Here is a 14,942-nt window from a genome sequence, read left to right as displayed (position 1 = left end):
GATAAGAATGATGATGAAATGTAAGGGACACATGGTGTGGACTCCACCACTTTGTTTCAATAACCAACTTGACAACGATGGAAAAAAAATGTTCCTTTGAATGTCTCATTGAGACGCTGAGAGATGGGAGGAAGAGTTGTTGAAAACATATGAGAATTATCTCTACGTCAAGATGACCCGGTGGCCCAAAACAAATACCACAAACACATTTGATTTCGCCATCGGGTCACCTTGACCCAGCGATAACACAGGGGTTAAGAAAAAATCTTATAGAAACCCTCATGTCGAGGCTTCAATCCAAGAGGGACGTTACAGACGAGCAGTATGGAGGTTTTTGGATGTTTTTAAGTGTCTTTTTTGGACGAAGATGAAGACAACTATCTGATCAAGCCTTACACCCCAGTAAGGGGTCGGTCTCTGAGGTCTGTCGATCAGAATCTACTTATGGTTCCACGCACACGGCTCAGGACCAGAGGAGAGAAATCTTTTCAGGCTGTTGCTCCTAAGCTTTGGAACGATCTTCCTCTCTCTTTGCGCTTGATGGATCTACTGACTCCTTTAAGAAACATCTTAAGACGTTTCTATTTGTTCAGGCTTTTCCTTGAATTTCTCGAACTCCTGTGTTGTTCTCGGTGTTATCTTGATCTTTAAAGTATGTACTGTTTTGAGTATTGTTTTGATTGTTAAAGCGCTTTGTGACCCTGGTCTCGAAAAGCGCTATATAAATAAATATTACTTACTTACTTACTTACTTACAACTGAGCTTCAGTCGCTACGTTTCTATTTGTTCAGGCTTTTCCTTGATTTTCTGGAACTCCTGTTGTGTTATCAGTTTTATCTTGATCTTTAAAGTTTATACTTTATTGAATATTGTTTTGATTGTTTAAGCGCTTTGTGACCCTGGTCTGGAAAAGCTCTATATAAATAGAAATTACTTACTTACATTAAAATGAACAAATATGTGTGTCTATAACTCTAAAAAGGAACAGATTACTCTGAAAATAACCTTTAGTCAACATGAGGGTGAGTAGAAAATGAAGTGAAATTACAAAATAAAATATATTCCACAGTGAGGTGGAGAGTGTGAGTGAAATGTCTGCCTGAAAAATGAAAACGCGTGAGGATTGTTGGGTCTTTATGCCGAACATCTGTCTGTTTTAACCGCGAGCGCCCGACAATAGAGCGACGCGTCTCAGCGCGAGCGGATATTAATACACGCTGCTCTTATTATTGCAGCCTCACCCGCACCTCCGACTGGCTGCCAGGTAAATCTGACGGGATGAAAGAAAGACCGGCAGACGAGGGAGATATATCATTCTTTATGAACGCCCTTTATCTCCCGGCTTCATCCCCCACGACCAAGTACAAGAGCGGCATTCTTCGCCGGAGAAGCAAATATGAATGAGAGCGAATAGATGGAGAGATTACGGGGATAAAAGCGTAACAAACACAATCGTGAAAAGGGTGATTAAGGAAGGAGTTTCAATGCTGGTTACTTTCAAAATTGAAGGACGTTCGTGGAGGAAAACCTTGGAGAGAAGAACGGTTTCAAGTGTGAAGATATTGTGATAGCGGTGCTTGAGTCGTCGGCGCTGACGAAGGGAAAGGTTGACATGACGGTGTCACGATGAGAGTTGAAGATTAGTCAAGACAAGTACAAGTCGGGAACGAAATACGAAAACCTCGGATGGTTAATCAAAACCAATATTTTGAATAGTTGCAGTTTAACTTCGCAGATTTGCTCGTCTTGAAGAAAATCTACCTTTGATAGTAAAAGCATAAACAAGTAATTCATTTTAATTTTTTGATGATATTTAAACATCAGGATTTTCAATAATGAAGTACAAACGAAACACTTTATGTAGCTAAATATTTATTTTTACAATTTAATGGATTTCATGCAAAATTTTTGCCAAATGTTGATTTCTTGACAAAAAAAGGAATTCAACTTTTACTTTAATTGTGGGGTTTGGACTAGAGCTGGTGCAACAACAAAACAAAAGACAAAAACTGGATTCATCAAAAATGTTTAATCTCAATAACGAATTATAATAATAAAGAAAAAAAAAAAAGTTCAAGTAAGTCCAAAGTATACTTAAAGCGCACCACAAGTCGGACGGAGAAGGAAAGGAGACTGAAAAGAACGGTGATAAAAAAAAAAGGCAAAAAGTAGGCTCAGGAACAAGGAGGACAAAAAAACTTACAACAAGAAAAGATTGTAATCCAGGGAGAAAGAATACATACATACCAGGGAGTGAAGATAATAATTTGGCACCTGTTGCTGCAGGAGAGGTGGCTTTGAGCTCTGCTTCCAAGGTGGTGACCGTGGGACTAGCTGCAGCTGCTGCTTGAGCAACAGGCGCTGTGGAGCTCAGAAAGAACACACAAAACAAGTTTCAATATAAATATATTATACTTACAATAACAAGGCATTAGACATGACGTTAATTTTGTTTTTATTCTCTCTATTCCTGTCCTCCCCGCCACCCTTAGTGGTATTTTTCTTTATTTTATTGATAGTTTACATTATTATTTATTTTACTGGACCATGATTTTGTATTATTTTTATATATTTCACATTCAAAAACCATATATTTTACTCCCTTCAGTTTGGATTGAAAATGTACATTGTGGTTATTAAAAAAATGACTTCAAGTATGTTTTTATACGTATTCATATATATATATATATATATACAGTATATATATATATATATATTTATAGCTGTCTTTTTTTCTTTTTTTTTCGTGTTTAATGCCTCTTGCAGTTAACTTTACTCAAATCTTTCCATAAACAAGGGAAAGTAGAAGACAAAGTTGATATGGCAAGAAACCAGTCGGGGCTTTTTGCTGATTCAGCGTTATGGTGAGATGTGTTTTTCTTGCACTTAAAGTTTTTTTTTTTTACTTAATTAACTGCAACACATACTGACTCAGTGAAACACAAATTCCAACACATTAACTAGATCATTGCAGTAGACCTCTGGTGAACCTCTTAAAAGTAGACAGGATAGCAAGTAGAGCACAGACCATCATGAGTGTCCTTTCATTGATAAGAAACTCCAGAAACAATCAGAAATTCCATGTAGCATATTTGTTTCAAAGTATGTCTTATTAGGATTATATTATAGTTTATATAGAAAACATATAAATAATACAAAAAAAAAAAAAAAAATTAAAATACTTTGATAATCATCAGGTTAGCATGTACTGGTACCAATGAAACATTTATTATTGTGGACATTATTTTCCATCAATTGACAATAATATTATATTCCACATAAATATTTCATATCACGTGTAGCATATTAAAAGTTAAAAAAGATTTTTATTTTCACAAATGTTGTTCTCTAACCTCCTTTTAACCTAATCGTTCTCACCACTGCTTATTTTTTTGCCGTTTGTTTGAAATAAATAGTAATTTAATTATATATTTCTTTTATAAAATGTATACTCCCTTTATGAGTGTATTTGCCTTATTTTCACACTTAAATGTAACGTTTTAATATCTAAGAAATAAAAATACTTGTATACAACAATTTTTTTTTGAATTATATTCTGCTTTTAGTTAATAATAATCAAATAAATGTAATGTTGCGAAATATAATTCTGTTTGACATGAAAGCGTGAGTGTGATTAATGTATATTTTCACAACCAAAACAACAGACCCGGGCGTGTGACTCCAATCTTATTAGACCAGCGTGAGTTTTAACAGTCATTAAGCTTTCAAATATTTACAGTGCAGCGCCGAGACTCCAGCTCTGTTTGCGGCTGAGTTCACGCTGTCACCTGCGATCTGTCGCTGTTTCTCTCGCGGCTCGTCTCTTCCAGACCTGCTGTCACCGCCAGGACGCCCACACCGAGCCAGGTGACAAACTCCACTGTACCTTCGAATAACTCCCCGGGACGAAGACGTGAGAGGACAGGAAAGTGTTCGACGTATGTTGTTGAAATCGCAAGTAAATTACATGAATTACATCTGAATTAAAAAAAAAAAAAGATGTAAGTTGTGAAACCATGATTAAGTTACTTTAATAACAAAACAATACACAGTTAAAATACATAAACATTTCAGAACTTTAAAAGGTAAAGACAACATAGAGACAAACACAATAAAAATGTCTTCAGATGTTTCTTGAAGGATTCAGTAGATCATCAAACACAGATGTTTCTTGAAGGAGTCAGTAGATCATCAAACACAGAGATGTTTCTTGAAGGAGTCAGTAGATCATCAAACACAGATGTTTCTTGAAGGAGTCAGTAGATCATCAAACACAGATGTTTCTTGAAGGAGTCAGTAGATCATCAAACACAGATGTTTCTTGAAGGAGTCAGTAGATCATCAAACACAGATGTTTCTTGAAGGAGTCAGTAGATCATCAAACACAGATGTTTCTTGAAGGAGTCAGTAGATCATCAAACACAGATGTTTCTTGAAGGAGTCAGTAGATCATCAAACACAGATGTTTCTTGAAGGAGTCAGTAGATCATCAAACACAGATGTTTCTTGAAGGATTCAGTAGATCATCAAACACAGAGATGTTTCTTGAAGGAGTCAGTAGATCATCAAACACAGATGTTTCTTGAAGGAGTCAGTAGATCATCAAACACAGATGTTTCTTGAAGGAGTCAGTAGATCATCAAACACAGATGTTTCTTGAAGGAGTCAGTAGATCATCAAACACAGATGTTTCTTGAAGGAGTCAGTAGATCATCAAACACAGATGTTTCTTGAAGGAGTCAGTAGATCATCAAACACAGATGTTTCTTGAAGGAGTCAATAGATCATCAAACACAGAGATGTTTCTTGAAGGAGTCAGTAGATCATCAAACACAGATGTTTCTTGAAGGAGTCAGTAGATCATCAAACACAGAGATGGTTCCAAAGCTTAGGAGCAACAGTCTGGAAGGATTTCTCTCCTCTGGTCAGGAAGCGTGTTCAGGAACCATCAGTAGATTCTGATCCACAGACCTCAAAGCCCGAGCTGGGGTGTAAGTCTGGATCAGATCACTGATGGAAGGTCTGACCATGAATAGATCTGAAAGTAAGAACCAGAATTTTTAAAATGATCCTGAAAGAAACTGGCAGCCAGTGAAGAGTTTTAAGGATCGGAGAAATGTGAGTTCTTCTACTAGAGCGGCTCAGAATTCTTGCTGTAGAGTTTTGTATTAACTGCAGGCGAGACAGATCCTTCTTGTTGAGACACCAAAATAAAGTTAAGAGATTTTAATTAATAAGTTTAGAGATTTTCCTCAGTTGAAGGACACAGTTTCTGGTCAGTTTTCAGCAGAATTGAACAAGAGACATGTCTTTATCAAATACAACACCCAGGTTTCTCAGGCTCAGTTTGACAGACTGACCTAAGTCACCTAAGTACTGACTTAGTTACGCATTCACCCATTCATACACACAGTGACACACTGACACAAAGTCGGAACAAAAAACCTAAAAAAACGATTTTTATCCAATGACATTTTATAACAAAGCTAATTAAGCTACAATTTTCATTTTAATTCAATTAAACTAGCTGAAGGACCCAATGTTGCAGGTAATTTTTACAAGATAGGAAACCGCAATTGAAAAAAAAATGCAAAAAAATGCAAAGGCCCCGTCATTTAGCTTTAAATATTGTATTCTCCCTGACTCCTTCAAGAAACATCTTAAGACATTTTTATTTGTTCAGGCTTTTCCCTCGTTTTCTGGAACTTCTGTGTTGTTCTCAGTATTATCTTGACCTTTTAAAGTATATATTTTATTGAGTATTGTTTTGATTGTTTAAGCGCTTTGTGACCCTGGTCTGGAAAAGCGCTCTATAAGTATAATTTACTTACTTACTTACTTACCTTTAACATGCTTGCATTGAATTAAAAAGGCGTTCGTGTCATTTTCGCGCCAATTGCGACAGATGGCGATGAAGATGCTGAGGTGTGGAAGAAGGACTGAAACAATGGAGCACCTGCAAACTTGTTTCATATCTGAGCCACCGAGCTCTAGTCTATTTTTTTTTCACCTTTGTTGGATGAAGAAAATACGTTTATTCACTCTATTGTAGCCCCAATGATAAGAGATTGTTTAATTTTCGGTCTTTTTGGCCGCTTAAAGAAGAAGATCTCCACAACCTTTTTCATCCCACGGAAATACAGAACCTTCTCATAGAATGTCTAATTTCGAAAATCGTGTTCAAGTCTATTTATTTTGACGATGATTTGTGTTTCTGTGTGGCACCCTTACTATTATAACGCGCCAATATACAATTCGATTTCTGGTCTAGATTAGTTCTATAGATGTCAACCGTCATGTTACGAAACAGACGTAGAACTAAAACTCAGAGAACAGATATCTAAGATCAGAATTGGTTTAAAGTGACAACAATTTTACTTGTACAAGGAGAGATTAATACAGACACTTCTCTTAGAATTTCTAATTTTGAAAATCGTGTTCAAGTCTTTTGATTTTGTCGATGATTTGTGTTACTGTGTGGCACCCTTACTATTATAACGCGCCAATGTACAATTTGATTTCTGGTCTAAATTAGTTCTATAGATGTCAACCGTCATGTTACGAAAAAGATGTAGAACTAAAACTCAAAGAACAGATATTGAAGATTAGAATTGTTTTAAAGTGACAACAATTTTACTTGTACAAGGAGAGATTAATACAGACACTTCTCTTAGAATTTCTAATTTTGAAAATCGTGTTCAAGTCTTTTGATTTTGTCGATGATTTGTGTTTCTGTGTGGCACCCTTACTATTATAACGCTCCAATATACAATTCGATTTCTGGTCTAGATTAGTTCTATAGATGTCAACCGTCATGTTACGAAACAGACGTAGAACTAAAACTCAAAGAACAGATATTGAAGATTAGAATTGTTTTAAAGTCACAACAATTTTACTTGTATGAGGATTAATACAGAACCTTCTCATAGTATGTATATACTCCATGGTGAGTTTTTTTCCCCCTTTTTTTTACTTGTTTACAGGTTTATTTTTTGAGAAAACGTCACTAATACAAATGACTTGACATGTCAAGAGTCACAAACTAATGTTGCTTCAGAGAATTTTGCATATTTTTCACAATAAAAAAACCTTAAGGCAATAATAGCTCTGCTCTAGAGGCGTCGTTTCAGACAGACGCTCCAAAAGAAAATAAAAATTCATGCCTGCTTTTCCTGCACTGGCACATCTCTAAACAAAGAAGAGAAAGACTTAAAATAAAACGAATAGACGAGTTCATCTGTAATGTTTTGTTCAACACAATGAAAAGAAAAACATTTGTTCGCGGCGTTGAACCACCGCTTGACTGTTTTTGTGGAGACGAGTCAGAAGGTAAAACGGAGAGATTGATCCGACGCCGCACAAACAAAGAGCGTTGACATTTGCGCCGAACACCATAGATTTGAAACGACCGGGCGGGTTCAGGGGGAGTTGAGCGAAGTTCAGCGAGTCAAGGGTGCGACTATAGACCAGGTCAAAAGAACGAGAGGAGATGAAGACCGCGGGGGTCGAGGAGGTGCCACGACAGCGCCGCTGAAAGCAACACCACGAAACAAAGACGCCGGGATCCCTGACCGTATTGTGAGAATTGAGTTGGACTCGCCCGCCTTTGCACGACTGGCAGGCATCGTGTGATTCCATCTCATTTTGAGACGGAAGAAAATGAAACACTTCCTTCGGAGAGAGGTGCAGGCTTGCTTTCATGTTGCGTCCTTTGTTTCTTTTTTTTTTTTTTTTCCTTTGTGGCTTTCATTACCGCTTCCGTTTCATCTGCTCTGCTGTCCCTGGTGTGATAATTTAAATTGTCGCCGCTGAAAAACAAAAGCGAGGAGAGGCCGGTCCGCAACACAAACAAATGAATTGGAATAGGCCAACTTCATCACGTCTAACTGTGGTATTATACCGAGGTAGCAGCAATTATTTTCTTTTCCATTTGTTTTATATCAGTTCATTGGGGATATAATAATCCTCCAATGCCAGCAGAATCTTCCTGCAGCACTGTTGGCTCGACTGAAAGAGATATCGTCCTCTAAAGCTTCACAGTTTGAAAGGCATACGCTTGAAATCACTCTATGAATCATTGATTTCTATCGCGAAAAAAAGAAAGAAAACATAACATAACATAACACAACATAAAATGACTTGTTGTATAAAAATTTGTTTGTATTTAAAAAAATTGTACTGTACATTTGGAGAAAACCACAAAGAAGACTTTACACAAAAATACTGTAGACAGTTTTTAGAAAATTCAGGTAATAATCCTCTCTGTTTTTTCCATTTACACAATTTTTTTTTTAAATAGAACTCATCTTAAGTTCTCTAAGAGGAAAATGATTGACTGCCAACAACAACCTTGTAATTGACATTTCATTTTGGGATGACTTTTTTGACAAACAAAGCAGCCCATTGGTTAATCTTCTAAAGAATAGTTTGACCTTAAAAATATCGCCTCCGGGACCATGTAGCGCCAATGATTTAATCCTATTAACAGAATAAAATGAGGCAAAACTTAAACATAAAATACTCCATTACTGTGTCCAAAACAGGTCTTGGAAAAAGGTGAGTTGATTTTCAAGGTTTTGATGACCTTGGGTTCTTGTGTGTAGGTGTAGAATAGATGGAGTGGCAGATAAACTTTAGTCAGAAAATGGTCAAGACTATTGATTATGTCAATTATTTGCAGATATGGAGGTTCAGAATTGATTGAAAGTCACAACAATTTCACTTGTACAAGGAGAGATTAATATCGAACCTTCTTTTAGAATTTCTAATTTCGAAACTCGTGTTCAAGTCTATTGATTTTGTCGATGATTTGTGTTCCCATGTGGCACTATAGAGAGCAGATATGAAAGATCAGAATTGATTTAAAGTCACAACAATTTTACTTGTACGAAAATCGTGTTCAAGTCTATTGATTTTGTAGATGATTTGTGTTTCTGTGTGGCAACCTTACAATTATAACGCACCAATATACAATTAGATTTCTGGTCTACATTAGTCAACCGTCATGTTACGAAACAGACGTAGAACTAAAACTCAGAGAACAGATATCGAACATCAGAAGTGGTTTAAAGTCACAACAATTTTACTTTTACGAGGAGAGATTAATACAGAACCTTCTCATAGAATGTCTAATTTCGAAAATCGTGTTCAAGTCTATCTATTTTGACGATGATTTGTGTTTCTGTGTGACACCCTTACTATTATAACGCGCCAATATACAATTCGATGTTTGGTCTATATTAGTTCTATAAATGTCAACTGTCATGTTACGAAACAGACGTAGAACTAAAACTCAGAGAACAGATATCTAAGATCAGAATTGGTTTAAAGTGACAACAATTTTACTTGTACAAGGAGAGATTAATACAGACACTTCTCTTAGAATTTCTAATTTTGAAAATCGTGTTCAAGTCTATCTATTTTGACGATGATTTGTGTTACTGTGTGGCACCCTTACTATTATAACGCGCCAATATACAATTAGATTTCTGGTCTACATTAGTTCGATAGATGTCAACCGTCATGTTACAAAACACACGTAGAACTAAAACTCAGAGAACAGACATCGAAGATCAGAAGTGGTTTAAAGTCACAACAATTTTACTTTTACGAGGAGAGATTAATACAGAACCTTCTCATAGAATGTCTAATTTCGAAAATCGTGTTCAAGCCTATCTATTTTGACGATGATTTGTGTTTCTGTGTGACACCCTTACTATTATAACGCGCCAATATACAATTCGATTTCTGGTCTACATTAGTTCTTTAAATGTCAACCGTCATGTTACGAAACAGACGTAGAACTAAAACTCAGAGAACAGATATCTAAGATCAGAATTGGTTTAAATTGACAACAATTTTACTTGTACAAGGAGAGATTAATACAGACACTTCTCTTAGAATTTCTAATTTTGAAAGTCTTTTGATTTTGTCGATGATTTGTGTTACTGTGTGGCACCCTTACTATTATAACGCGCCAATATACAATTAGATTTCTGGTCTAAATTAGTTCTATAAATGTCAACCGTCATGTTACAAAACACACGTAGAACTAAACTCAGAGAACAGATATCGAAGATAAGAATTGGTTTAAAGTGACAACAATTTTACTTGTACGAGGAGAGATTAATACAGAACCTTCTCAAAGAATGTTCAATTTCACTGATTTAATCTTGATACTCCAGGGTGAGTTTTTGATGATCAGAGAGACGAAAAACATAAATCAAGACAGAAAAACACAGACTAGAATGTATTCCAGCTGGTCTTAAATGAAGCGTTCAAAGGTAAGTGTATTTCCCGATGGCTTATCAGGGGGAAACCGGACCAACGTGTCCTTTTAAGACGTTCCAAGACGTTCCATTCTCAAACTCAAACTATGCAAAGTTCTACAAACATGTGCACAACCTTACGCAGGCGAGTTATCCCTTCTCAGTTCTAAGACGCCACAAGGAGGAATAGAGGAGAGCAATAAAACAAGAGGCATTATCTCCGCCACAAAGTTCTATAATCCATACAATTAAAATAAAGTGGCAAACAAAGTCAGTCATTTCCTTTGAGCCTTTCACAACACTGTGTGTATAACTCGGAGTCAGAAGACGTTAATTCCGGCGCCGACTGCGTTGTTTGGATAGTGCGGACCCTTGAGCACACATTAGGTTTATTCAAGCGGAGTTTAATTGCCAGACCAATATTGCAATAGCCCGGCTTTTATCCTTACGATGGATTCGAAACAATTCCTCTGAGATTTTCTAAAGGCTCCCCATTTTTTTGGGGTTGGCGGGGGCTTCACAGATCACGTTAATCTGTGACACCCCCTCTGATTGCAGCTTTTGTCTGGACGCGCTATCTGGAACAAAACTACTGAGCGGGTCGTCCTCGCATGCAGCCACTGTGGAGGATTTAATTTGAGAAACAGGCAGTTTCATTCCCACAGATGATGGATGAGCTTGAGTTTTCAGATGCAAAGGATTCGAGCATTTCTTTTTTTTTTATAGTTCACACTTTAGTATCGGATAGAACTGCAGGCAATAGATCAGATTTTATGGAATACGACAGAGTAGTTTGGGATGTGTTTGCAAATATTAAAATGTGATTCTTTATTTCAGTTTAAATAAGTACTGATGTACCGTCTGGATACTTTTTTTCAATATTCTACTGAATTTAGAGTGAAATGTTCCCATAACAAAAGCAGCAAAATAATTGCGGAATATAATGGACTTCTCAGCGAGAACAGACGTAGAATGGAAGTCATGGAGGTGGCAGCCGCCGTCACAGAAATGAAATCAAGGGAAGTATTTAAAGAACACTGGACCAGTGATTACTAGCAGCAGGGGTTGAAAGAAACTTGAGTCCGACTCAGGTGGTCATAATCCTGGATTAATTATATAAAAAAAATTGTGTTGAACAATAAAGTGGACACTTGAGTACAAATTGTGCTTTTCAAGGGGCAACATCCGGTTTTGAAGAGAAGCCTAAGAAGTGCTAATTGCTGCAGTTGTGTCCATTGAAGAAACATAATAAACCTCCAGCACATGTTTTAAACCAGTGTCTTTCTTAATGTTTTCTATGTGAACTAGTTCAAAGTGTAGTTCCCCAATGTTTTTTAAATGAACTAGTTCACTTCATGGTTTATAATTCAACAAGAGTTCACTGCTCCAAAATTGTTATTATTTTCTGTATGTTGTTACAAGCTAATATCTTTCTAGATTATTACCTAAACCCATAATAACCAAAGTCAGCATTTATTTGATCAGTTGTACTTTATATTTATGCATTAGGTTTCTTCAGACCAAACTATTGTTGGGATAGGAAAAAAACAAAAAACAGGAGTTGATGTTGTGGAATACAGAGTAGAATGAAGAATAGAGTAAAATAAAAACATATAAATGCAATTAGATGAATAAAATACAATAAAATAAGTGACTTTTACACCAAAGTGGGCCTATCCTGATTAAATAACTGATGTGTTCATGATCCAATTTTGAACCCAAAAGAACCAGGGTTTATGTTGTGTTTCACCTCACATTTACAGACACCAGATTTAACACGTTCACAAAAAGGTTTTGTTTACCAAGTAGTAGATTTTAAAGCAAAGAGTGACATCTAGTGGCCTTTTGACATCCGTAATACATTATAGTCTGTGTTTTTACTGTTGTGAATTTAGTTTTTTGTCTCTCTGATCATCAAAAACTCACCATAGAGTATAAAGATACAATCGATGACATTCAATGAGAAGGTTCTGTATTAATCTCTCCTCGTACAAGTAAAAATTGTTGTGACTTTAAACCAATTCTGATCTTCTTCAAGATCTGTTCTTTGAGTTTCATTTCTACGTCAGTTTCATGACACAGTGCCTCCGCCTCCGAACTGTTTCATGAGACCTCACTAGTATTCACTATCATAGCCTCAACTCGATGGACTTGGATCTTGACGAAACCCAAAGCCTACATTTTCCCAGATGGCGTTGACCAAAGATTGGCTTAAAAAACATGGTTCATTGACATACAGGTGACATCACAGATAGTCGGTCAACACTTAAACAATCATAGGTCAGACACCAAGAAGGACCCCAAATGTTCGACTCATGTTCAAATTCATGTTGGTTCGGTGTCACGATCTAAAATCACAGGAACCCAAGTGAAGTGGATTGTAATCAACAGACAAACTACACAATGGAATTAAAAAATAAATTTCATAAATACCATAGAATCCACATTACAATCTCAAACCAACAAGAGTCCAAAAGAACAAATTGTCGAAGCGAACCTTGGAAACAAACAGAAAACGATAGGAGAAGAACAGGGAACCTGGAAAACACAAAAGAGAGGATAAAACATTCAAATCAACCAGAACAAACTAATGCATTCGGTCCTAGAGGTAAAAAAACAAAAGTGTCCACAAGGAAGACTAGAAAACAACTAATATATGAGCAGGAAATTGTTCGAAAAGGAGGTCGAACTAGCAGGAAGTTCTTGGTTGTTGATTTGTCCAGCTGGGAGACGAAGTCCAAAATAAAACCGAAAAATCAAAAGAAAAAAACAAGACGGCGGCTTCGGAAGGGAAGCTGAGATCCACAAAAGTCAGACGCTGTTTTTCTGTTCGCATCGTGTGCCACAAATCTTATTTAATTCATTTAAGTTTCATTCAAGACGAATAAGGGTTTAAGAAAAATAAAATATATATTCAAGTATTATTGTGGTACACATTCATCATGAAATATTATTCACTAACAAACGTCTCTTTGTTCTTTAAGTCAATTTACTATATATACATAGGAACACTTAAAGAGTTCCAATTACTAAATAAAGAGATTTAAATAAGTTGATATTTTAAGCTTGTTTTTTCGGAAGCTCACCCCTTAAAGTATATCTTCATTGAAACACATGGCAAGTGTCAAGATATACACTGATAGCCAAGTAGCTTCCACTAAAAAAACAAGCTTAAAAATATAGTCTTTAACACTTTAACTTCATCTTGAAAGAGGAGTTTAAGAATAACAAAACTCAGATGCTGCTTTTAATCAAGTTATCACATTTACCTTTATTTTTCAGGTCGTTTCCTGACATTTTAAATCTCTATCGTTTGCTTAAAAAACCTGTTGATTGTTTCCGTATCACAGGTCGTGATATCAACCTGTATTTTTGTGTATCTTTTGGGTGAACATGGATCTAGAATTGAACCGGTGTTTTACTAAAAAGGGGTTTCTGATCTTTTTTTGTGCATTTGTTGCACCATTTTATTGTTGACACAACAAGATAATAACCATTAAATCTATTAAAAAAAACAACATATCAACTTAATGCTGAATCAGCAGTTTCTCCCCAACAAGATAATCCTCATTTTTTACTCATTTACTGGTTTAATCTCTTAGTAAATTTGACCGTCTTGACGTGTCTAGAGTCACAGGATTATGTAACTTCAGAGACAATCTGATAATTAAAGACATTAAAGACAAGAAGGATCTGTCTCGCCTGCAGTTGATTCAGAACTCAGCGAGAATTCTGACCCGCTCTAGTAGGAGAACTCACATTTCTCCGATCCTTAAAACTCTTCACTGGCTTCCAGTTTCTTTCAGGATCAACTTTAAAATTCTGGTTCTTACTTTCAGATCTATTCATGGTCAGGCTCCTCCTTACATCACTGATCTGATCCAGCCTTACACCCCAGCTCGGGCTCTGAGGTCTGTGGATCAGAATCTACTTATGGTTCCACGCACACGGCTCAGGACCAGAGGAGAGAAATCTTTTCAGGCTGTTGCTCCTAAGCTTTGGAACGATCTTCTCTCTCTTTGCTCTTGATGGATCTACTGACTCCTTTAAGAAACATCTTAAGACGTTCCTATTTGTTCAGGCTTTTCCTTGAATTTCTCGAACTCCTGTGTTGTTCTCAGTATTATCTTGATCTTTAAAGTATATACTTTATTGAGTATTGTTTTGATTGTTTAAGCGCTTTGTGACCCTGGTCTCGAAAAGCGCTATATAAATAAATATTACTTACTTACTTACTTACTTACATTAATTATCAATACATCATAAATTAGATCAAGAAATGTATAAGTTTAAATTGTAAAATGAAGTAAGTAGATCTTTTTTAACATGTTTCCTTCACGTGTGTTCACTGGATTCCATGGCAGCATATTGCAGCTTAACAGCTTTTTTTTTTTTTTCTATTAAACTTTTAATCCGCAGGAAGAGACACGGCGTTCAGGACTCCACACTTTGATAATCTAACACTTTAACCGGGATTACCACAGGAAAAAAAAAGACACAAAGTCTCGGCCACGAGCGGCGAAAAAGAAAACACATCAGAGAGAGTGACTTTGCAAACCAAACAGAATTCACCACAGATGCGAGAACAGCTCAGAGCTCATTTTGAAGAGCAGCATCAGTGAGGGTTAGGAGACGTGTGACCTCACCGTCCAACTCCTGTTTGCTCTTGAAGA

Source organism: Callionymus lyra, chromosome 12 (genome assembly GCF_982586985.1).
Source record: "Callionymus lyra chromosome 12, fCalLyr1.hap1.1, whole genome shotgun sequence".
Lineage (NCBI taxonomy): Eukaryota > Metazoa > Chordata > Actinopteri > Syngnathiformes > Callionymidae > Callionymus > Callionymus lyra.
Note: the sequence above shows the minus strand (reverse complement) of the source record.